We start from the raw sequence: 23,462 nt of genomic DNA, 5'->3' as shown, positions 1-23,462 counted from the left end.
TGGAAGGGCAGAATGGCCTTGCCCTGCACCTGCACCTGCACCTGTATCCCTCCTATCTGAAGTCAGCAATTAAGATAATCATGCCTGATCTGTTGTGTGATTTACTCCACTTGCCTGCCTGCTCAACCAGTCCTTCCCTGTTTGTAGATCAGAGCTTGCCTAACTCTACCTTGAATGTATTCAATTAGCTAGCCTCCACTTTTCTCTGGAAGAAGAGAATTTCGAACATTAATGACCCTCAGAAAAAATTCCTCTATCTATATCTTAAACGGTTATTTTTTTCCTTGGGTAATAAATGACATTTAACTGCAGAAATCTGCTTTGTGTTCTGGAAATTGGTTCAAACTTGGTTTCTTGTTGAATAATCTGAAATGTTAAGATATTGGAGAAGCTTGAGCGAATCCTTTTTTTTCCCCCAGTTTACATTGTTGTCCTTAACATTTCTAGGATCTGATCTGACAGTTCATTCGTCATTTTGAGAGAAATTATATGCATCAACTTTGTTAAATTACAAATTCAGGTATACTTCTATGAAAAGTATTTAGGATACCTTTTTTAAATTGCAATTTCATGTAGAATTTAACATACAATTTCTTTAACATTTCAACTATGGATGAGAGGTTTGTTTTCCCTGCTGTTTTCTATAATCTTTTAAAAACCAGGTACTCCAAATTGTTTCCCATGCTCCTGTAAAATTATCCCATCTTTTGCATGCTCCAGCCTTCCTTACAAATGAGCTGGGGCTTGGTGGAGGGGGTGTCATTGACTCCTATAAAATACTAACGGGTAGACAGTAAATGCAGGAAGGATGTTCCAAATGGCAGCGAAATCCAGAAGTACAGGTCACAGGGTGAACTATTTAGGACTGGACTGCACCTACCCCCATTTCCTATGTTTATTCCAACTTGTGGAATCCACTCCTAAACACACGCACACGCACACTCTCACTCGGGGTCCCTCTCTTCTCTCTCTCCCCTCTCCCTCCCTCTCCTCTTCCCCCCCCCCCCCCCCCCCCGCGCTCTCCACCCGCCCCCTCTCTCTCTCTTTCTTTCTCTTTCCCCTCCTCCCCCCTTCTCTGTCTGTGCGTGTCTCTCTCTTTGTCTCTTCCCTCCCCCCCCCCCTCTCTCTTTCCCCCCCACCCCCTTCCTTTTAAGGTGTACCTTAAAACCTACCTTTTCACCAAGCTTTTGGCTTCTCTCCCCAGTCTCTCACCTACAGAGCAGCTTGGATTGCACTTTATTCAAATGCAGCTTAATGCCGATGGCAGCAGTCTTCAACTGTATTTTTTTCTGATGGTAAATGTTAGTTTCGTTATTTACACCAGCCAACATTCATCCCTTCCAGACTTCAAGGTAGCTTCAAAAATTTATTAAGACAGTCCACTCTTGCATAATGCTACCATTATATCTTACATTTGTTCTTTGATATTTCAAACAGGCATCGACAGAATTGGAAATATGCAGTTAACTTACAAAGTATATGCAACTTGCTTCAATTAATATTTTAAAGAATTAAATCGTGAAGAGTTTTGGTATAAAGTGATACAATGCTGATCTGTGGCATACGTTTTCTAACCTAAACAATTTGAACTTTAAGAATAGGAATGGACTGTACAGCATTTCGCCCACCTTGCTGCCTGTGATGTAGAACTTTCACTTTAATTTTTCGCACCCAGTTTCAAGCCTACAAACTAAAGGGTTCTGGTACTCCTCTTAATAAATACTGGTTAGGCCCTGGTGAAGGGTTATGTCCAATTCTGAACAATTCTTTAAGGGGGGGTGTCCAGGCCTTGAAGTAGATACTGAGGAGGTTTACCAGGCATGATGGAATTCAGTTCTGTGGAGGGATTGGAGAAGCTGTGGTGGTATTGGAATAGAGATGAAATGGTGATTTAATGCAGATCGTCAAAATTGAGGGACTTTGACCGATAGAATAAGTGGGGAGAAACTTTCTATTAGCAGGTAGGTGAGTAATGAGAAAATGGAATAAGTTCGTATTTACATTCTACTTCTAATACACAATATTCCAAGATGCTTCTCAAAGGCATAGATTAAAATCTGATACTGTGCCAGGAAAAAAGACAACCAAAGGTTTGGTCAGAGGTTTTGAGGAGCAACTTAAAGAAATGAGGTAGTGTGTCAGGAATTTCAAGGAGAGAATTCTTGGACCAAGACATGAGAAAGGTGCTCATCAGTGATGCAACAAATAAATATGAGATGCTCAGAAGTCCAGAATTGTAGAAATGCAGATATCGTAAGATTGTTGGGTGGAGGAAATTGCAGAGATTAGGTTGGTGAAAGGCCATGGTGGATTTTGAAAACAAGAATACAAATTTTTAACATCATAACATTGCTGGCCTGTGAGTACAGGGGGTGATAGGTCAACAGGACTTGGGTCTGAGTTAAGGGAAGTTTTGAATGACTTTAACTTAAAATCACTGCTAAACTATATCAGGTAAACATATATTTCAAATATGATAGTGAAAGCCCTAAATAAAATGCTTTCATGTGCTGATGTATAATTTTTGCCACCTAATTGAATGTAGGCTGAGTTAGATTGGATTGAATTATAATTTAGTAAGCTCAAATTAGTTTATTGGTTGAATAAATTGTAAATACTTTCTCAAATGTGTTATTTGGCTGCTTCATTTTAAAGGACTTCTCTTGCATGCAAAGTCATTTCTTGAACTTTCTATAAAATTCAATTATTTTTCTGAAGGCGTTTGTAAATGAACAAATCAAATCACTTGTTTTAGTGAAACAGTTAATGGTAGATGCAAAATGAGAAAATCTCTGCTATGGTGTGCAGTGTTGAGAGAAAAAAATGTGCCCTTTATTTATTAATCCTGGAATTAACGTGAGTCTGGAAAATGAGCCAAAGTCTCGCTGTGTGCTCAGAGCACAGAAAATTTCATGCATTAAATCATCAAGACCTTTTAAATCATAGTAGTTATGCATTTTTTTTACACCATGTTTTTCTTCTAAAAGTGTTTTTGGAATGGAGGAGCTCCCCTGTATTCTGAAGAATGTTTAGTTTACATTCTTTAAATGATACACAAACTAATTGGGCTGAATAGCCTGTATTGGTGTTATACTCTGCCTGAGTTGCCTGCCCCCACTTTATCTCATCCTATCAAGTTGTGTTTATCCACCTTCCCCTTTAAATATATCTACACTATTCACCTTGACCACTCCATGTGGTAGCAAGTTCTCTACAGTTCACCACTCCCCTGGTAAAGGAAATTTCTCATGAATTTGTTATTGACTTGTTTTTTTGCGACTATCTTGCATTTATGGATCCCAGTTTTGGTCTTTCACCACCTGATTCTAGCTTTAGCAAATATTGTATTGTGGGCACCTTAACATTTTTTTTAAAACAATAGATTCACATCCATGTTTTAAAACAATAGAATGTCTCAATATGTCTATCATTGGAATAAGAAAGCATTTATTTGGGGTTGCCACAACCTTTCCATCACTTTAACAGGTATGTTTGTGGATGAAGAAGTTTGAATAATTTTACTTTTTAATTTTAAAAGGATGTACACTGAATTATGAATAGAAACGTTCCTATGATGTTGATAATCAGGTCAATTTAATAAGTGCACATGGTAAGATGGTTTATTGTGATAGATAACACTACTGAAAATTTTGTAGTAGTTTGACTAACCACTTGGATGGCAGTGCAGTTCAAACACTTTAGATTGTAGTTGTGATATTTGAGTGTAGAGTAACAAAAGTATCTTCATCCAATATTATGCACATTCCTGTGTCTAACCTCCATATTTGTCAGACAGAGCTTTATGTTAGACCTTGGAAACAAACTAAACTCAATTTGTCCTCCTATCCATCTTGTTCTTTTGAGTTGCAAGATTGTGGGTTCAAGCTGCATTGCAGAGAACTAAACTTGGGCTGTACTTCCTCAAACAGTACTAAGGAAGTGCTGCACAGTTAGCTGTTCCAACCTTTGGATGAGATGCTTAAGTTTCTAGCTGCTTATTTCTGATGGACATTGTACTGTAGTAAATTTTGAAGAGAGAACTGTTTTTATATTTCTTCACACTAGCTTTTTCATTGCCATTCATGCATGTGCACTGCAAGTTAACTGGTTGCCTTCTCTTACAACAGTGACTATTTAAAGTATTTCTGCAGCTATACAGAGCTTTGGATCCTTTTGAAATACAAGTTTTTTTTTTCTATTTTCTATATTTTAGAGAGTAGAGCAGGTAGATTCCTCTGCTGTGAATACCATGAACCAATTGCCTCTTTCGTTGCCTTCTGTCACACAGTTGCAAAGAAAGTATGCACAAAGACCAATATGAGTCAAACTATCACTCCATTGACACTAAATAACTCACTTGTGCAAACAATAATATGAAATAGTGGCTAGAATCACTTTGATTTGTACTGCCTAGAGATTAACAGAAATGAAAATGATAACCTGTACTGCTTCAGCCTTTTTAAAATTCAGATGTGGGCAAAATTGGTTGGCTAACATTTATTGCCTATCCCTAGTAGCCCTGAAAAGGTGGCAGTGAGCTGCTGCCTTGAACCTCTACAGTTCATGCGCTGTTGGTTAACCCACAATGCTATTAGAGGGAATTTCAGGATTGTGACCCAGTAACTGAAGGAATGGCAATATATTTCCAAGTCAGTGTGTTGAACAGCTTAAAGGGGAACCTGCAGGTGGTGGTGCTCCCAAATTCTTGTCCTTCGAGATGGCAGAGGTCATGGACTTGGAAAGTGTTGGCTGAGGATCTTTGGTGAATTTCTGCAGTGCATCATGTAGATAATACAGACTGCTACTGAGGGTCAGTGGTGGAGGGAGTGAATGGTTGTGGATGTGTTGCCAATCAAGTGGGCTCCCTCGTCCTGGATGGTGTCAAATTTCTTGTGTTGGAGCTGCACCCATCCACACAAGTGGGCAGTATCCTATCACATTCCTGACTTGTCTTGTAAGTGGTAGACAGGCCTTGCAGAGTCAGGAGGTGAATTACTCACCATAGTATTCCTAACCCCTGACCTGCTCTGGTAGCCACTGGGTTTAAGTGATAAGTCCAGTTGAATTTCTGGTCAGTGGTAACTCCCAGGATGTTGTTTGGAGATGCAATGTTAGTAACACCATTGAATCTTGAGGGGTGATGGTTAGATTGCCTCTTATTGGTAATGGTCTTTGTGTGGTGCAAATGTTACTTGTCAGCCCAAGCCTGGATATTGTTCAATACACGTTGTATTTGAATATGAACTGCTTCAGTGTTTGACGATTCGCAAATTGAGCTGAACATTGTGTAATCATCAGTGAACATGCCCACTTCTGACCTCTTATGATAAGTTCATTGATTAAAGCAGCTGAAGATGTTTGGGCCTTGGGTGCTATCCTGGGGAATTCCTGCATAGGTGTCCTGGAGCTGAGATGACTGACCTACAACCACAAACACCTTCCTTTGTGCCAGGTATGACTCCAATCAGTGGAGAGTCTATATACACGTACATGCGCACACACATACGCGTGCACACACACACCCCACCCCGATATCCATTGATTCCAGTTTTGCTAGGGCTATTTGATGCCAAACTCATTGAATATAGCTTTGATGTCAAGGGCAATCACTCCTGTTTCACTTCTGGAATTTAACTCTCTTCATGTTTGAACTAAGACTGTAATGAGATTTGGAGCTGAGTGGTCCTGGCAGAATCCAAACTGGGTATCACCTAAGTAAGTTATTGCTGAGCAGGTGCTGTTTGAAAGCCTTATTAATGACACCTTCCATCATATTTTACTGATAACCGGGTGGCAATTGTCCTTTTTATCTACAGTACATGCCTGGGCAAGTTTCCACATTGTTTGGTAAATGCCAGTATTGTAATAGTACTGGGAGAGCTTGGCTAGTGGAGTGGCAAGTTCAGGAGCACAAGTCTTAAGTACTATTGCTGGAATGTTGTCAGGACCCAGAGCCTTTGCGATGATTGAGTGTGATTATGCCAGGTTGTTGCTTGACTAGTCTGTGAGACAGCTCTTCCAATTTTGGCACAAGCCCCCAGTTCTTTGTAAGGACTTTGAGAGGTTGACAGGGCTGTTTCTGCCATTGTCTTTTCTGGTCCTGGACCAATGCCAGCTGATTAATCCGGTTTCATTTCTTTGAGACTTTATAGCGATTGGTACAATTGAGTGCCTGCTGGGCCTTTTCTGACAGCAACTGAGTGTCCTTGCTGTGGGTCTATAGTCACATGTAAGCACAACCAGCTGAGAACAGCTGATTTCCTTCTCTTAAAGACATTAGTCAACCAAGGGGGTTCACAACAATCTGCAATGGTTTCACAGTCATCAGTAGATTCTTAATTCCAGATTTTTTAGTTGAATTCAACTGGTAGGATTCAAACCTGGGTCCCCAGAATATTAGCTGAACTTCTGCATTATTAGCGATAATACCACCAGGTCAGGGGTATAGGTATAAGAGCTACTGTGCCTTTGAGAGCTAAAAGATTGCAGAACTACCTGATGCAGCACCAAGTGTTCTAAATAAGGTAACAATGTAACATTTGGTCAAACAGCTAGATTAGCTAGGTTGTCTAGAGACGACAAAACAAATTAATTTAAACCATACCCCCAAAAAAACCAAACTCCAATCAAGTTTGAATTTAGTATATTGAAAATCTTAAAAGTCAATTACTATAATTTGGTGCTTTGGTGGTATAAGACTGGGAAAACCCGAACAATTGAGAGAGAACTGTCAAGCCACCAGCATGTAAACACTGCCTGAAAAGTAGCTCACTTAAAGGTACCTTTATCGAGCTGTGACTTGTGAAATAGACATTCCTATGAAGAAAAGAAGAAAAATCTCCAGAGGAAGATACCACAAGAAGATTCGGCAACTGCCTGGTTTTGAAATTTGAATTTTTGGTAAATCTCATCCCAGGAGTTTTTGTCAGGCTAATATTATAGAAGGGAAAATAAAAGTTTAGAGGAAGGAGTTGTAAATAGTTGTTAATTATTCTGTTATACTTTAAGAAATAAAGTTGTTAATGTTTACTTTAAATAGTTCTTGCCTCCTCAAATTTTCCCGGATTATCACAGGGGTAAATCATTTTTTTTGCTAGTTTAAAATTGGCAGGTTTGGTTTACCCCATGCCATAACATACTGCCTTCCTCAGGTTGGAATGCAACTTTTTATATTTTACATTGTAGAAACGTTGGCAGTTTATAGACATCAGCACAGTTTAGCACTTCATGCTGTGATCTTTTCATCAGAGCTGCAATGAAAGGCCTTCAACATGAAATGTTAACTGCTTCTATCCGCAGATATTGGCTGACCTGACTATTCTCAATATTTTCTACTTTATTTCAGATTTCCGTCACCTCTGAAGTTTATGCTTTTGTAGTGGGCTTTCAAAGCTTCGACATAGAAAATATTGTTTTCTCTATGCAGCCCAATTTTTTTTTTAAAGATGAACATAACTAATGTTTTCAAAGCATGCTAAAACCATTTTACTGCTAGTAAAGCTGGTGGTGATTTTTATCATGATGCTCATGTTTTCAAAATACAGTGTGATACTGGCCAGGTTGTTTATGATTGTTGGTTGAATAAATGTTGGCAAGGAATCTGAGTTCTCCTGCTGTTTAAAGTAATGTCATGGGATCTTTTAAATCTCCTGAGAAAGTAGCCTGGCCTCAGTTTAATGTCTTGAGTGAAAAATGGCACCTCCAACAGTTCTCCCCACTTGGATTTTCAGCCTAGGTTTGATGCTCTAGTCTGCTGGGTAGGACTTGAATTCACAACCTCTGATTCTGAAGTGAGGTGAAGGTGCTACCCATTTGAACCAGAATACGATACTGATTCTTAAGTGTATGCAGGAAAACTGGCGGTCTGCCCTATCCAATTGAGCTAACAAATGAAGCACATAGGCCACATGTGTGTTGCTCCCAGAGGAAGATCACGATTAGAACGGTCGCAAATGCTTGGGGAGTTTATTGCCAAGTCACTGGAGTTTAAGGTACCTGACTTGATAATTGTCAACGCATTAAAAAGATGAAAGTTGGGAAGTGTTGGTTTGTTTTTTGGTCATTTATTCATCTTCAACTGCTTTCTATTTCCTTACATGTGCTTGGAAAGGCATCTTATTCCTTTTTTTGAATATTATATCCAACCAAAGAGAAGTGCCACTTTTAACAAATATAAATTGATCTCATTTTGCAAGTGAAGATGATAGGGAATCATTTTTAAATTCATTTAATGTGATCTGCAGTTACTCAAAATTTAACCAAAAGTTGCATCAGTGGTATTAGAAACTTGAGTGAACTCCACAGAAATGATCTTTTTATTATATGGAAATAATACGCTTGCTCTGAGAAATGCTGGAAATCAGAAACCAAGACAGAAATTTGGTGGAAAAGTCCAGCAGCATCTGTAGAGAGAAATCAGAATTAACATTTCAGGTCTAGTGACCCTTCCTCAGAAGCAGTAACTCTGATTTCTATCTAAAGATGCTGTCAGACCTGCTGGGTTTTTCCACCAATTTCTGCTTCGGTCACTCGTTCTGAGGGGTGTAATAAGTGTAAATAAGAAAATGCTCTCTCCTTTGGCAGAAGTGTTGGTGAAGCATGGATGTTAGTTCTTTTGCCAATTACCTCCAAAAAGAATAATTTTTTGAGTAGCAAGCTATTTAGCACTAGAGCACATTGTCTGAAGGAGCAGATAATGAAGGTTTGATATCCAATTGAGAACGTGTATAAAGTATGAGCAGGTAAGGAAAGGATTAAGTTTAGAGTTGTGTGATAAAGGCTCAGCGTGACTTTAACCAAATAAGAACTTGCAGTAAACAATGAGGTGCTGAAAGCAAGGATAGTGGTTTAACGAGGTGAAGAACATCTATTGTGTAATGCCAGATGGCTTAATCTTTACTGTTGATGCTTGCTGATTGTAACGGTCACCCAATCAATATAGATGTTGCTCCCTGTAAGTGACTATATAATTCCTTAAACTGCTGTTTGACAAAATACAGAGAACTCCTGTCCTGTGTGCATGGGTGATCGTGCTCTCCTAAGGACTCAGACACAGTATGGATCTACCTTCATCTTTATTCTGAGTGTTTGCTTCAACTGATATGGAAATGGGACAACAATATTGGCGAGCTAGGTAGGAATTCAAACAAATGGTAATGATTGGACAGCGTCAGTGATTGTCCCAGAACACTGGTATCTTGAGACAGATGGGCCCACAAGGTAAGATTTTAAACCTTGGTCCCTCTCAATATTCCTGCGTATTGGAAACTGTCCCCTTGTTCAATCATTTTCTTTTTTTTTCTCTCTTCCCCTTTTGGGAGGAGAGGGGAAAGAAAAAGAAACTCCTCCTCCAAAACACAGCGGGTATCAACAGGAATTCAGTCAAGAGACAGTTTTGTAAAAGTGCTGACAAACAAAGATTCAAGTCCCTTGGACTTGGGGTTCTAGGCACCTGGGTTTTATTTGGGGTTTGTGTCCCTGTGAGAAGTAAAGTGAGAAAGAGTTTCAAGTCCCCAAGGTAAAAAGGGGTTTGAGTCCCCTGGAAAAATGAAGTTGGAGTCCTCTTGTGAAGTTTGCTAGTGTAATCCAAAGCATAGTGTAAAAAAAAAACCCTGCTGCGCTTGTTTCTATCACACTGCCTTAGACCGCTTGTTAAGAGGGGAAATGTCCTACGTGAAGGTTAGGACCCTGAAACGGGTGTGGAGACACAAGGTTTGAGGCTCCGGAGCATAAAAAAAGAAAACTTGGGAATCAGGAACTTCAAAGAAAAACATCTAAACAAAATTTGGTACTACTTAAAGTTATCGCCTTTATCCCCTACACCTCCCCTTAGAAGTACTTCTAGGACAACATGGTGTCACCAAGAAAAGGGAGGGAAAGTGGAGCCAGTCCACTCTGATCCCAACAGTGAAGTGCATTGATTGCTGGGGGAGCTTTGTCTGTGTTTTTGTTGTATGAATCTGTTTTTGGGCTGTGGACTCGACTCTGCGAGTCCTTCTAGGGAAAGGGAGTGGCTTGGACTGCAGTACTATGTGGTCCGCTGCAAGGGTTTTTGCCTCTTATAAGTGTAATTTCATCAAAAGGATGCAAAAAAAGAGAAATGCTGAAATTGTTGTACTAATACTTGGATCGAAAAAGGAAGTTTCAATGTGAATTGTGCCATCTTGAGTGTGTTTGATATTTAAAGTTTTGGGTTGTTAAAATACTGATTCAGAAAATCCTTTAAAGTGACTTTTGACTTGTTTGAATCAGGATCTCAATTCAGTGTTTTGTGGGCTATGTAATAGGGCAGATTTTGTTTTACATTATTATACAACATTAGGTCGTTTTTTAAAATTCACAAATATGTGACCTTAAAACAAACTGATTGAAGGCCTTGGGCCCCTGGTATGTTTGAAATTCTACAATGCCTGTTTGAAAAAAAAAGTCAGTGGTCATGCTTTAGCAAGATGAGAGCATTGTATTAAAATATCATTTCTTTTTGTGAGCACTCTGGATTAAAAAAAATCTGTTTTAATTTTGATGTTTTAAGATTTTAGAGAATATTAGAACTTGATGCTGAGCTGTTTAAGTTCTGTCAATTAGTAAGACTTTATAGGCCCCCTTCATATTGCAAATTCAAAGAATTTTGGTCTCTACAGTTACTGGTCTGTAGCCACTAGTTCTGACTTTTATTTGGGAAGTTTCGTTGGGAGAACACATTTTAATATATTCTGCATTTGTTTTCCACAAATATTTAAGATTTAAATCTGAACTGAAACTGCCTCTTTAATGGTTAAAGCACAGGGAATGTTTTGCTGTTTTCTTGCTATCCCAGATTTTTGAAACCCTTTTCTTGACAGCTTTCACATTAGCCAAGTATTAATTTGTCAAAGGAAAATAATTCTTGAATAACCTGAATGGGGTCCCCAAGAGTTTGATTTTAGGGCCATCAATTGTTGTTTATAAATGACTGAATTATTTAGGCAGTACATCCTGAGATGTTATGATTGGCTTCTAGGCATTTCAAAATGAATTACCTGCTCATGAAAATAAAAATGCATAATAACTTAAATGCAATGGATTAACAATACAAGAAGTAACGTGTACAGTGCTTTAATTTAAAAATTATACAGTCATTTCAATCTATCATTCAAGGTACCATGTCTGGCAATTTCTGGAGCAGAAATTGATGCAGGATAATGCTGGGTTTCCACGTTGCAGGACAAGTGGAATGGACCTGTGAACGGGTATGACTCATAGAATCTCGACAATGTGGAAACAGGCCAGTTGGCCCAACAAGCCCATACTGACCCTCTGAAGAGGAACACATTCTGCCACCCTATTGCTCTACGTTTCCCTTGACTAATGCACCTAACCTACACATTCTTGAACATTATGGGCAATTTAGAATGGCCAATTCACCTAACCTGCACATCTTTGGACTGTGGGAGGCAACTAGAACAACCAGAGGAAACCCATGCAATCACAGGGAGAATGTGCAGTCGCCTGAGGTTGGAATTCAATTTCTATTTTGACAAACCCTGTGGGAACACCAAAGGATAATTTTTGTGTAAAACTATTTCTGTACTTGCACTCGTCAGTTTTTTTTTCATTCAATTCTTTTAATGCCGACATTTAACTTAGCTGAAGATATTTTTAGAAACTCTTGTATCTGCCAACTACAGTGCATTTGACGTCAACAGAAACCTGATTTGTATTACTGTGAAATGTTACTAATAAAATTAGTATGTATTTTTATTTACAATTATTGAAAATTGAGCATTATTGCATGAAGTTCGATATTTTCCTTCCCATCACCTGCACATAGTATAACTCGTGTACTATCTGCAAGTTGTACTGCTACAAGTTAACAAGGCTCCTTTGACAGTATCTTCCAAACCTGAACCCTGTACCACCCAAAAAGACAGGGTGGCATACACATGAGAACAGTATTTGCAAGTCCCTGATCATACATCGTGATTTGGAAACTTTTATTTCTGTTGCTGGGATTCCAGTTCTGATAGCCTTTCCTTCCCTAGGATTATTAGGAATAGGCAATAATTGCACCTTGTGTCAGTGATGGCCATATTCACACATCATGAGTTAGTTAAAAACAATTGAAAGGGATAGTATTGCTGAGGTCTCCCAAAAGACATTCCTCCTTATGTATTCACCCTCACAATACTTTGTCAATTTTTTCCATGTTAATTTATGATAAATTGCAAATAATGCCTTTCAATAATAATTTTTAAAGTTGAAGTATAGTTTTTAAATTTGTCTCAAAATTGTTTATTGCAAGAACACGAAGTCTCTCTTGTTTTGTTAAAATAACTATAGAGGCTGGTATCCCATCACCCTTTAGTTACATGTAGAAAGTCCTTGACACTGATCCAGCGCTCTCTCAGCCAGCTGTCAATATCAGAATGTCTGACACTCTATTTTATTAACCAGTACAAATTATAAATGAACAGTTAGCATTAATTGCTGTATACAAGAAAGTAATTTATAAGGGAAAGGAACAGTAAAGTCAGACCTCACACCCCACCGTACAACCAGTTCACAAAGAAATGAGGACAAACCTCTAATCCCACTGTACGTAATCAAGAAGGAAATAGTAAATGCAATCACAAACAGACAGTCTGTGAAACCGAATAATAAAACAGTATCATAGACACCCGCTCCCTTCCACCTTCCTCCTCTAAGGCAGCCCACCTCTATGCTCCTTCTGGCTTGCAGTCCACCCTGACAGACCAGCCTGTACTATTTCCCCAAACAACACCACCACCACCAGCCCCCCCCCCCCCCTCCCCCCAGGACAATAGCAATCAGGACAGCCCATCTACCTTTCTGGCATCCCTAACCACCCCCTCATGCCTTCTGACGACCTGGAGGACAGCCTGCTGCAGTACCTGCCTGGACTGAGGACAGCCTACCCACCTTCCAGCTCTCTGTTTGCCCTTACATACCATCTGGTTCTTGCCCACACCGATGTGCTCTTCGGCCTATTGACTGCCCTGACACACCATCCAGGACAGCCTGTCCCCATCCCTGGGACAGCAGTGCATGGGGCAGCCCATAAGCCTTCTGGGTCTTGGCCGCTCCACACCTTCTGGCCATCTCTAGGACAGCCTGTCCTGATTACCCCTTCCCGGCATGACAGTGCTCAGACTGGCTCTGGCTCTTGGGTGACTGGCATCAGGGCAGTCTAGCCACCTTTGGTTCTCAGGATGGTCTACCTGCTATCTGGCTCTCAGGGTGACAGCTTTCAGGATGACCTATGAACCTTCCAGCTCACAGTGCAGTCGATAAAAGCAACAAGACAGAGTCCTTTCTGGTACCAAAAACAGTTCAAAATGCAGAGTCCATGCTCAGGAACAGAGTCTGCTCCAGTATGCATTGTCAGAGATAAAGTCCACAACCAAATGCACACCCCACAGCACGCGCACACAGGTGTTCAGTCTCCAACCAGGCCTGGTTTATCCAGAGAACCAGGCCCATTCATAGGAACACAGTACGTTGTGAAAATGCAGTTAACTCACAGTGTTTAGTCCACACCCAACGGCAGCAAATGCTCACCTCCCAGCACGTGCCACAGGTGTTCAGTCTTTACTGAGACCCAGTCCACTGACAAAGGGTCAGGTCTGCCCACAGGAACAGCTCATCTGGAAAGGTGTGTTTTCTCACAGGGGCTCAAGTCCAAACACCAGAAAAGTGAAAACACACGCAAAAAACAAAGAAAGCCAGAGTGCAGGGGCTAAGCCATGCCCCAAAAATCAACACAGTCCTTTTCTCAAAGAGAACAGTGTAACAAACAACAGTCCCCTAATGAGGACTGAATTACACCTGTAACACTGATTATTTAAGTCAGCCAATCAGTCCTTAATTAAAAAAAGAATCCAGTTAATAACCTGGACGTGGGCAGCCAGCTCAGTTAGTCCCGGTCCTGACACAGATGGAAAGTTCTTGACACTGATCCAGCTGTCGGTATCAGAATATCTGACCCTTCTCTTTTATTTTATTAAACAGTACAAAATACCGTTAACAATAAACAAAGCAGCAGTTCACAATAAAAAGAAAACTATTGTGTACAGAGGGAAGGCAGCAAAACCAAACCCGTAACCCCACCATTCAAACAGTTTTCAGGAAGATGGGGACAAACCTCAAATCCTACTTCCAGTCAAAGGTAACAGTAACAAACACAAACAAGACAGTGCAGTCAAATGGGAAACAGTGGATAGAACACAGACCCAATATAGCTATAAAAAAAAAGACACCTGAGACCAGTCCACACCACATACTGATCAGACTGTTCTTGGCTAGCCTTGCTGCAGGATATTCATCAGCCTTCTGGTCTCTAACCAGCCTGGAGGAAAGCAGGCCTGGGGAGGGTCAGTCAGTACGCAGGGCGACCATCGACCACCCATCTCTCAGTCGCCCCATGTATTCATCGGTCATCCTCCAGTTGGCATTCCTATGGGTTGCCGTCAGCCACTTGGCTCAGCCTCCCCGCGTGCTGACCAGCCTGTCTTATACTGGCGTTCCTGCAAGGACACTATCAGTTGCCTGGCCCCATGCACTGACAGGCCCTTCCCCGCCCACTTTCCTCCAGGCCAGTCATCGTCTCCACCACTCCAGCCAGCTTGCATACTGCATAGCCCCCAGCCACCCTGCGTACTGACAGAACCCAGCCCACTTTCCCCCAGGCCGGTCTTCAACCCTCCAGCTCCCGGCCACCCCATGTACTGACTAGATCACTCTGGCCTGCACTCAAGCACAATTAATTACAAAACCCACATACATTAATAGAATTCACAAAATCCTCACAATACACAGTTTCCAGTAGCAAGGCAGAGTCCACGCTCGAAGGCAGAGTCTACATCTAAAGGCAGCAAATGCACACCCCACAGCACACACACAGGTGTTCAGTCTTGACAGAGGCCTGACTCATCCATAGATAACCAGACTTACTCACAGGAACACAGTGTATTGTGGAGCTGCAGTTAACTCACAGGGGTTTTGCTCCACTCTCAAAGGCAGAGTCCACTCTAGGATGCAGCAAATGCTCACCTCACAGCACACACAGATGTTCAGTCTTTACTGAAGCCTAGTCCACCGACAAAGGGCCTGGCCTACCCATGGGAACAGCTGATCTGGAAAGGTGCATTTTCTCACAGGGGCTCAGTCCAAACACCAAAAAAGTGAAGCACATTCAAAAGAAAGAAAACCACTGTGCAAGGGCTGAGCCCTGCTATAAAATCAACATTGTCCTTTTCTCAAAGAGAAAGAGAAAAGAGTAGTACACAGGCTGTAACCAGCCAGTGAAACAACAGTTCCCTAATGAGAACTGAGTTACAGTGAAACACATTGACTGTGTAAATCAGGCAATTGAGAAATCAGTCCTCAATAAGAGAAGGAATGCCAGTTAACAAACTGGCTATATGGCTCAGCCAGTTTAGGAATCAGGTTCCCCCCAAAACAAATACAGAAACCAATAGCAACAGTATGGACTGGACTTGGGCAGCCAGCTCAGGGACAGGCCCCTCCCTGCCACAAATGGAGAGTCCTTGACAATGAACCAGCTCCTACAGAGCCAGCTGTCAGTGTCAGAATATCTGACACTCCTCTTTTTTAAAACTTCTTCTTTATTAAAAGATTAGATTAGATTCACTTCTTTTTTTTCTTTTCTTTTTCCCACCCTACCGCGGTAGTGCTTATTTTTTCCCCAGCACCCATGTTGTGTGTGTGCAGGTGTGAGATACAGTGAGAGACACAAAGTGACTTCCTAATTTTCTTTTTTTTTCTCTTTTCTTTTTTCTTACCCCCACACTACCGCCTAGTTGCAGTCGTGCTTATTTTTTTCCCAGCAGCCAAATCTCCTGTTTACTTTTTTTTCTTTTTTTTCCTTACCCCCAACACTACCACCTAACTGGATAGTGCTTACTTTCTATCACCTGATGAAGGAGCGTCGCTCCGAAAGCTAGTGTCCTTCCAATTAAACCTGTTGGACTATAACCTGGTGTTGTGTGATTTTTAACTTTATTTTTTCCCCAGCACTCATGTTGTGTGTGTGCAGGTGTGAGACACAAGGTGATTTCCTTTTTTTTCTTTTTGAGGTAAAGTCTGTAGATTATCATAAGTCTGAACTGAAGATGTAACTGAAATAATAACCTATTCTCATTGACCAATACTCTTGAAAGGACAGAGAATTGGATATTCAGGCCAACAGTTAAATTACATGTCAAGAATGATACTGTCCAAATATCAGCCACAAGGCAAGGATATTCGATTTCCATTCCATCACTATTGGTTGACACCTCCAGACTTCCTTTTTTTTTGGCAAGATAATGTTGGAATTGTCAAATATTAAAGCTCCACTAAACAATTCCTGGCTGTTAGATGAACACAGGTTATTCACCCACCTGGGTCAGAAGGGCTCTGGCCCGAAACGTTGAATTTCCTATTCCTTGGATGCTGCCTAACCTGCTGTGCTTTAACCAGCAACACATTTTCAGCTCAAGTTTGAGAGGCTCCTGTCTCACACTCCGGATTGGAATCAGATGCTTTTCGGGAGCACGATATGGCACATGGGATTAGGGTGACTGTCCATGGGGATGGTCAGAACCAGCAATCTGCACAGATCCCACCAAACCGGCCGCTGAGTTTCTCCAGCGATTTCTCTTTCTGTCCACATTCACCTCCAAATGACATTCCACTTCCTTTTTTTATGTGTCAGCCAGTGCTCCCTGATTGGACTGATTAATAGCCCCAATCAAGAAACTCACATTCAATGAGGTCCACCTGGCTGTCCTCATTATAATCACTGCACCTTGCACATTTTCAATCATTGAGATAACACAGCTTGTGTCTATTCTTGCCTCTACCATTGATATATGTGCTTTCAGCATCCTAGACTCTTAAGATTTAGAATTCCCTCCCTATAACTCTACATCTCACTACTTTTGCTTCCTGCTTTCAAATACTGCTTAAAATCTTAGATCAAGCCTTTCATCATGTCCCCTAATTTCTCTTTGTGTGGCTTGGTGTCAGACTAGTCAATGCATTCCTGCAGTAGCTTTGAATAAACCATGTCCATCCATGTCTTTGCTATTCGCCATCTCAGTTGTTCCAGCGCCCTCATGACTACCTTCTACCGATCATAAACCCAAATCTCATCAAAAACTGTACTGCCCTGTCCTCAAATGTTTGCTGAATCTCATTGCCTCCCAGACCAGCAATGCTGCAAATTTGAAATGATTGGCCAGAAACAAAACTCTCTGTCTGGGTCTATGGATAGGGCAGAGAGCTTGGATTTTATGACATTTTTTTTACAAAAACACAGCTTAGTAAATTATTGGCAATTGGATATCCACACACTCAAGTTAATCAGGTAGAGTGTGTGCACACGTCTGTGATCAACTGAAAGAGAATTTGACTTGGCCCCAACAGCAGTGAGAAAATAAGCAGAGAAATATATATAAAACTAATGCCTTTTTTAACAAGAAGTTGAAAATTGGTTTCTGAAAATGATATTTAAAAATGCATACAACCCAACATGAGGACATTTTAATGCTGTCAATGGATTTAGCACTTTAGGTTTTAAAAACAGCATTAATCCAAAACGGATGGAGGGTAGATGGAACTCTTCATTAATGAATCAAACACCAAAGCTCTGATAGAAGCTTATGAATAGTTCCATTAAATCAAAAAATATTGCATTTTTTAATAAAGTTCAAAAATATCTGGAGCAAAATGTACTGAGATACGCATGTATTTACTAAAGCAGTCACTGGATCTACAGGGTATACAGATTCTTCAAATACCATTTCTCAGTTTATGCCCTTAAAAGCAAATCTTATGCAAGTAATTTCAGTTTGCCTGCTGGCAAATATTTCTGCGCTGAGTCACCATATCAGTGCTCATCTTTGTTCTGATCTCACGTTCTACAATTTGAATTTGACTGCAGAATTGGGGTAATGTTTTTGCCTTACTCTTGGAGCTGGAATTTGGGAATACATTGAAAGAGTATGCATTTCTATAGCCCCTTTTACAACCTGAAGGCTCTAGAAGCACTTCATAGTCAATGAATACCTTTTTGAAATGTAATCACTGTTGTAGCAAGTGCAGTAACCAATTTACGCATAGTAAGTTTCAGCAAACAACCATGTTAGGATAACAAAATAATCTGTTTCTTTTTGTGACATTGATTGAGTAATAAACGTTGGTACATGTAATTAGTCACAGTCAATGAAGAGTCGTAGGGAGAGACCAGAGGTTATGTAGCTTGAGGGTACTACTCCACACTAAGCATTGCTCAAGGCAGCCTCTATGAGCTAACACAGCTAGTAAGGTGATTGAACCTGGAGGGATAACCAGGGACATCCAAAAGAGGACGAACAAACAAAAGCATTAATCACAGAAGAGCTGTGGTGCAGAAAAATGTCATTTGGCCTAATATGGCTGCACCAGCTCTTCAAATGAGCATCATCACTTGCCTCAAGTCTTCCATTTTATCCCCATACTCTTGCACATCATTTCTATCCAAATAATTATACAATAACCTCTTGAATATCGCAGTTGAACCTATCTGCACCACATTTCCAGGCAGTGTATTCTATATTCTAACTACTTGTATGAAAAAACTTTTTCTCAGCTCACATTTCTTTGCAAATCTCTTTAATCCTATGTTCTCTGGTTCTTGATCCTTTTATGAGCAGGAACAGTTTCTTCCTATCTACTCCATCCAGTCCTCTCATGAATTTTGAAACCTTTATCAGCTTTCCTCTTAGCCTTCTTCTTTCTAAGGAGAGGAGTCCCAACCCTATCCTTGTATCTGAAATTTCTCATCTCTGGAATTATTCTTGAAAATTACCTCTGCACCGTCTCCAATTTATTCACATCCTTCCTATAACAACACCCAGATCTGTACACAATATTCCAGTTGAGATCTAACAGATATCTTATACAAGTTCAACGTCACTTCTATGCTCTTGTATTCTACGCCCCTATAAATAGAGTTCACTTAATTAATTGTCTCTCAGCCTATCCTGCCATCTTCTGTGATCTGTGAACAAATTCACATAGGTCCCTCTGCTCCTGCACTCCTTTAGAATAGTACTTCCTATTTTATAATGTTTCTCAATGTTCTTCCTACCAGAATGCATCACCTTATATTTCTCTGTATTGAGCCCATTTGCCACCCAATCCACCAACCGACTAAAGTAAAACAAAACTTGTGGATGCTGGAGATCTAGAACAAAAAAGGGGTTAGTGGAGTCAAACCTGTTTTCTCTCCACAGATGCTGCCTGACCAGCTGAGTTTATCCACCAAATTGTCTGAGTCTTTTTGAAATTCTATTCTGTTCTCATCCAAGCTTTGCGTCATCTACAAACTTTGAAATTGGCACCTGCAAAACATAATCTGGATGATTAATGTATATTACAAAATAAAAGCGTCCCAGTACTAACCCCTGAAAAACTCCGCTGCAGTCCTTCCTCCAGCCTGTAAAATATCCATAGGCCACTACTCTCTGTTCGCTTTCACTTAGTCAATTTTATACGCACTGATGTGCAACAAAATTGAGATCCGCTACAGTTTATTTGTGGATTTCTTGCTCCTTCAGCTTCTTTGGGTCACTGAGTAGTACTCTACCCAATAAAAAAGACATTTATTACTGGTTCCTGCTTTAAGAGGTTTTGCCTTGGATGAAATCTTACTCTGATTGCTGATTAAAAGGTCTGAAAATGTATCATAAGCATTAATTATTCTTTTGTTAATTTGTGGTAGTTAAGAATTTAACACATATTATAACAAGCCATTCAGATTCTTAATTTCATCGTTCAATTTTAGTTAACAGCTTAATGTGTGCAGAGATAGTTCCCTTCCGTCTGTACAATCAACACAACAGTAGCAATGAAAATGTGCTTGGTAGATTCCTGGCCAAAACTACCAACTTGCTTTCAGCATTTGTTTCTTCATGTCACAACATGAAGCTTTTATTTGACTATCAAGAGGTTTTATCTCATTCCCATATCTGTTTCACTTTAAGCATCAGATAAATGAATCAAAATAGTTTTGAATAACTTTCATACATGGTATTTTTAAAGGATATTTATAAATCATGTAGACTGAATTTCAAACAATGATTAAAACTGAAAATCAGGTTATTAAAACCCCATTCTCTAAGTTGCTGTTATGATAATAATGCCATTCTGGGGTGTCAGGAAATATCTCTTCATACGGACAACTCAACTCACTACAGCAGGCAATAGTTATTGAGGTGACTACTATAGATGCATTTAAGAAGAAGTCAGATAAATAGGGGACATACATGGGGTGAGATGAAGAGGGGTGGAAGTAGGTTCAGTGAGGACATAAGTGTGAATACAAACAGCCAAAAAGCCCCTTTCTATCCTGCAAGATTGTATGTAACTGTGTGTGGACTGTGAACTTGAGTTGGAGCACATTGGAGATCCTGGTAATAAATTTCTGAAGAAATAGTGGTGTGTTGTAGTTGGAAAGTGGTAAAAGTCAACCAAATCTGACATGTTATTATGTCCAGAACAATGTAACAATAAATAGTGATTTAAACAGGAACAGCTTATGGTTATAAAGGATCTTTAATGTTTTAAAACCTCTGAACATACGACCAGAAAAAATTAGCCATTCCGCCATGTAAAGAGGTATCAGGGCAGGCGACCCAAGGTTTGGTCACAGAGGAAGATTTTAATGCATATCTTAGAAATGGAGACGTTTTTAGGAGGGAATACCAGATCTTGGATTTAGGTAGTTAAAAGCAAGATGCTGTTGGTGAAGTGATTAAAATTGGATATGCACAGGAATTGATAGAGTACAGGAAATCTCCTAGAGCTGTGGGAATGGAGGATGTCAGAGATGAGGAAATTAGAAAAGCATTCACATTCATTGAAAACTTTGCCTTTTTTTAGCTACAGCTCTTTAAAATTAGTGAATTCTGATATTTTACTGAATTAATAGGGATGGTGATTAGCTTAGTGCAGAAGTTTTTAAAATTCCAAGAATGAGTCCATTTAACTTAGGTAACTAACGGTTAATGTTGATATGAAGATGTTGTCAAATATACATTACAGACATCAATGAAAATTATATGTTACAAATGTTTGAAAAACTGTATGTGATTGTATAATATATACACATAAATGAAAGAATTCCTGATTCACGGTGCAAGTTTATGGTTTTTCAGTCTCAGCCTCACTGTTGATCTCAAGCAGAAGATCTGCTTCAACCAGTAGTTCCTCAAACTCTGTGGGATTTTACAAATGTCACAATCCATATGCAGTTGTACAACTGAGTTGTCAACTCTGCATGGACCTATTCCTAGAATTTTCACCAGCTGTCTCTAGTTGCCTGGCTGGTCAACCATCCATTATTTCCCCTTCTAAAATGTTAAGTATTCATTTTTCTCAGAATCTAGTGAATTTTCACCCATGGGTTTGCTGCCAACAGTTTCCATGAGATTAATCTTCAATGACTGGAGGCAGTTCTGGAGGGGTGACAAGCCACTAGTGAGGGATCAGCTTGCAATTAAAGGAATAAGCTTTCAAAACATTTGGTGTACATTAATGGTTTACAAGTACAAGGCAGAATTTCAGAAGTTCCACATGGCACAAAAGTTGAACCTTAATATGGAAGATTTTGAGCTTTATGATGGACGCGATGAGTTGAAGAGCCTCTTTCGTGTTGTAATGTGCTATGCTGTAGACAATCTTGTGGAATGGATGGACACACAGCAGACGGAGTTCAATCCAGAAAGGTATTTAGAAATATATGTCGATGAATAAGATGAGAGCTAATACAAGAAAGGTACAACTTCCAAGAATAGAGAACCAGGTTGGAGGAGGGATGTTTGTACACAAAAACTTCCAGGTGATAAGGCAAGTGTACAATAAACCATAGGATTCTTAAACTTATAAATAAAGGTATATATTATATGAATTAGGAACAGATGTAGACTATTTGGCCCCTTAAGTCTGCTACACTATTGATAAGATCATGGCTGATTTGATTGTAGGTTCAACTCAATGTCCCTGCCCCCATCACTCTATGGGAAGGGAGAATGTACTGAGAGAAGAAATTTGTCATCTCCATCTTAAATAGGACACCTTTGTTTTTAAGCCATGTCTCTGGTCTTAGAGTTTCCCACAAGGACAAACACTATTTCAGCACAAAGCCTATTTAGTCCCCATAGCTTCTTATATTTTTCAAGAAGGACACCTCACCAGGTTTGGAATATCAATTACAAGGGGGCACAGGTTCAAGATGAGGGGGGAATGTTTAAGGGAGGTATGCTAGGCAAGTGTTTGATGCAGCATGGTAAGGAGCTTGGAATGCACTGCCAGAAGAGGTGATGGAAGCAAGCACATTGGTGACATTTAAGAGGCACCTGGATTGTTATATTAATACAGAGGGAATAGAGGAATACAAATCAAATAAGGCCATAAGGTTTAATTTAGTTAGGGCATGATGAACAGCACAGGCATGGAGGGCCTAAAGGCCTGTACCTGTGCTGTATTTCTCTTTTGTTATAGAGTCATAGTCAGAGAATCATCGAGATGTACAGCATGGAAACAGACCCTACAGTCCAACTTGTCCATGCTGACCAGATATCCTAAATTAATCTAGTCCCATTTGCCAGCACTTGGCTCATATCCCTCTAAATCCTTCCTATTCATATACCCATCCAGATGCCTATAAAATGTTGTAATTGTACCAGCCTCCACCACTTCCTCTGGCAGCTCATTCCATTTACACACCACCCTCTACATGAAAAGATTGCCCCTTTGGTCCCTTTGACATCTTTCCCCTCTCACCCTAAACCTATGCCCTCTAGTTCTGGACTCCCCCACCCCGGGAAAAGACTTTGTCTATTTACCATATCCCTGCCCCTCATGATTTTATAATTCTCTATAAGGTCACCCCTCAGCCTATTCAACCTCTCCATATAGCTCAAATTCTCCAAACCTGGCAACATCCTTATAAATCTTTTCTGAACCCTTTTGAATTTCACAACATCCTTCCTATAGCAGGGAGACCAGAATTGCACACAATGTTCTTTTGTAATTCTTCTAAACTCCAATGAATACAGAGTCAACCTGTGCAAACATTTCTCAAAACTCCCTCATCTTAGGAATCAGTTGTGTGAACATTTCCTGAACTACTTCTAATGTAATTATGTGCATTTTTAAAGTAAGTTGACCAAACTACACAGTAGGAGAAAGTGAGGACTGCAGACGATGGAGATCAGAGCTGAAAATGTGTTGCTGGAAAAGTGCAGCAGGTCAGGCAGCATCCAAGGAGCAGGAGAATCGACGTTTCGGGCATGAGCCCTTCTTCAGGAATGAGGAGAGTGTGCCAGGTAAGATAAAAGGTAGGGAGGAGGGACTTGGGGGAGGGGCGTTGGAAATGCGATAGGTGGAAGGAGGTTAAGGTGAGGGTGATAGGCCAG

Source organism: Hemiscyllium ocellatum, chromosome 6 (assembly GCF_020745735.1).
Source record: "Hemiscyllium ocellatum isolate sHemOce1 chromosome 6, sHemOce1.pat.X.cur, whole genome shotgun sequence".
In the NCBI taxonomy this organism is placed as follows: domain Eukaryota; kingdom Metazoa; phylum Chordata; class Chondrichthyes; order Orectolobiformes; family Hemiscylliidae; genus Hemiscyllium; species Hemiscyllium ocellatum.
This window is presented reverse-complemented; position numbering follows the sequence as displayed.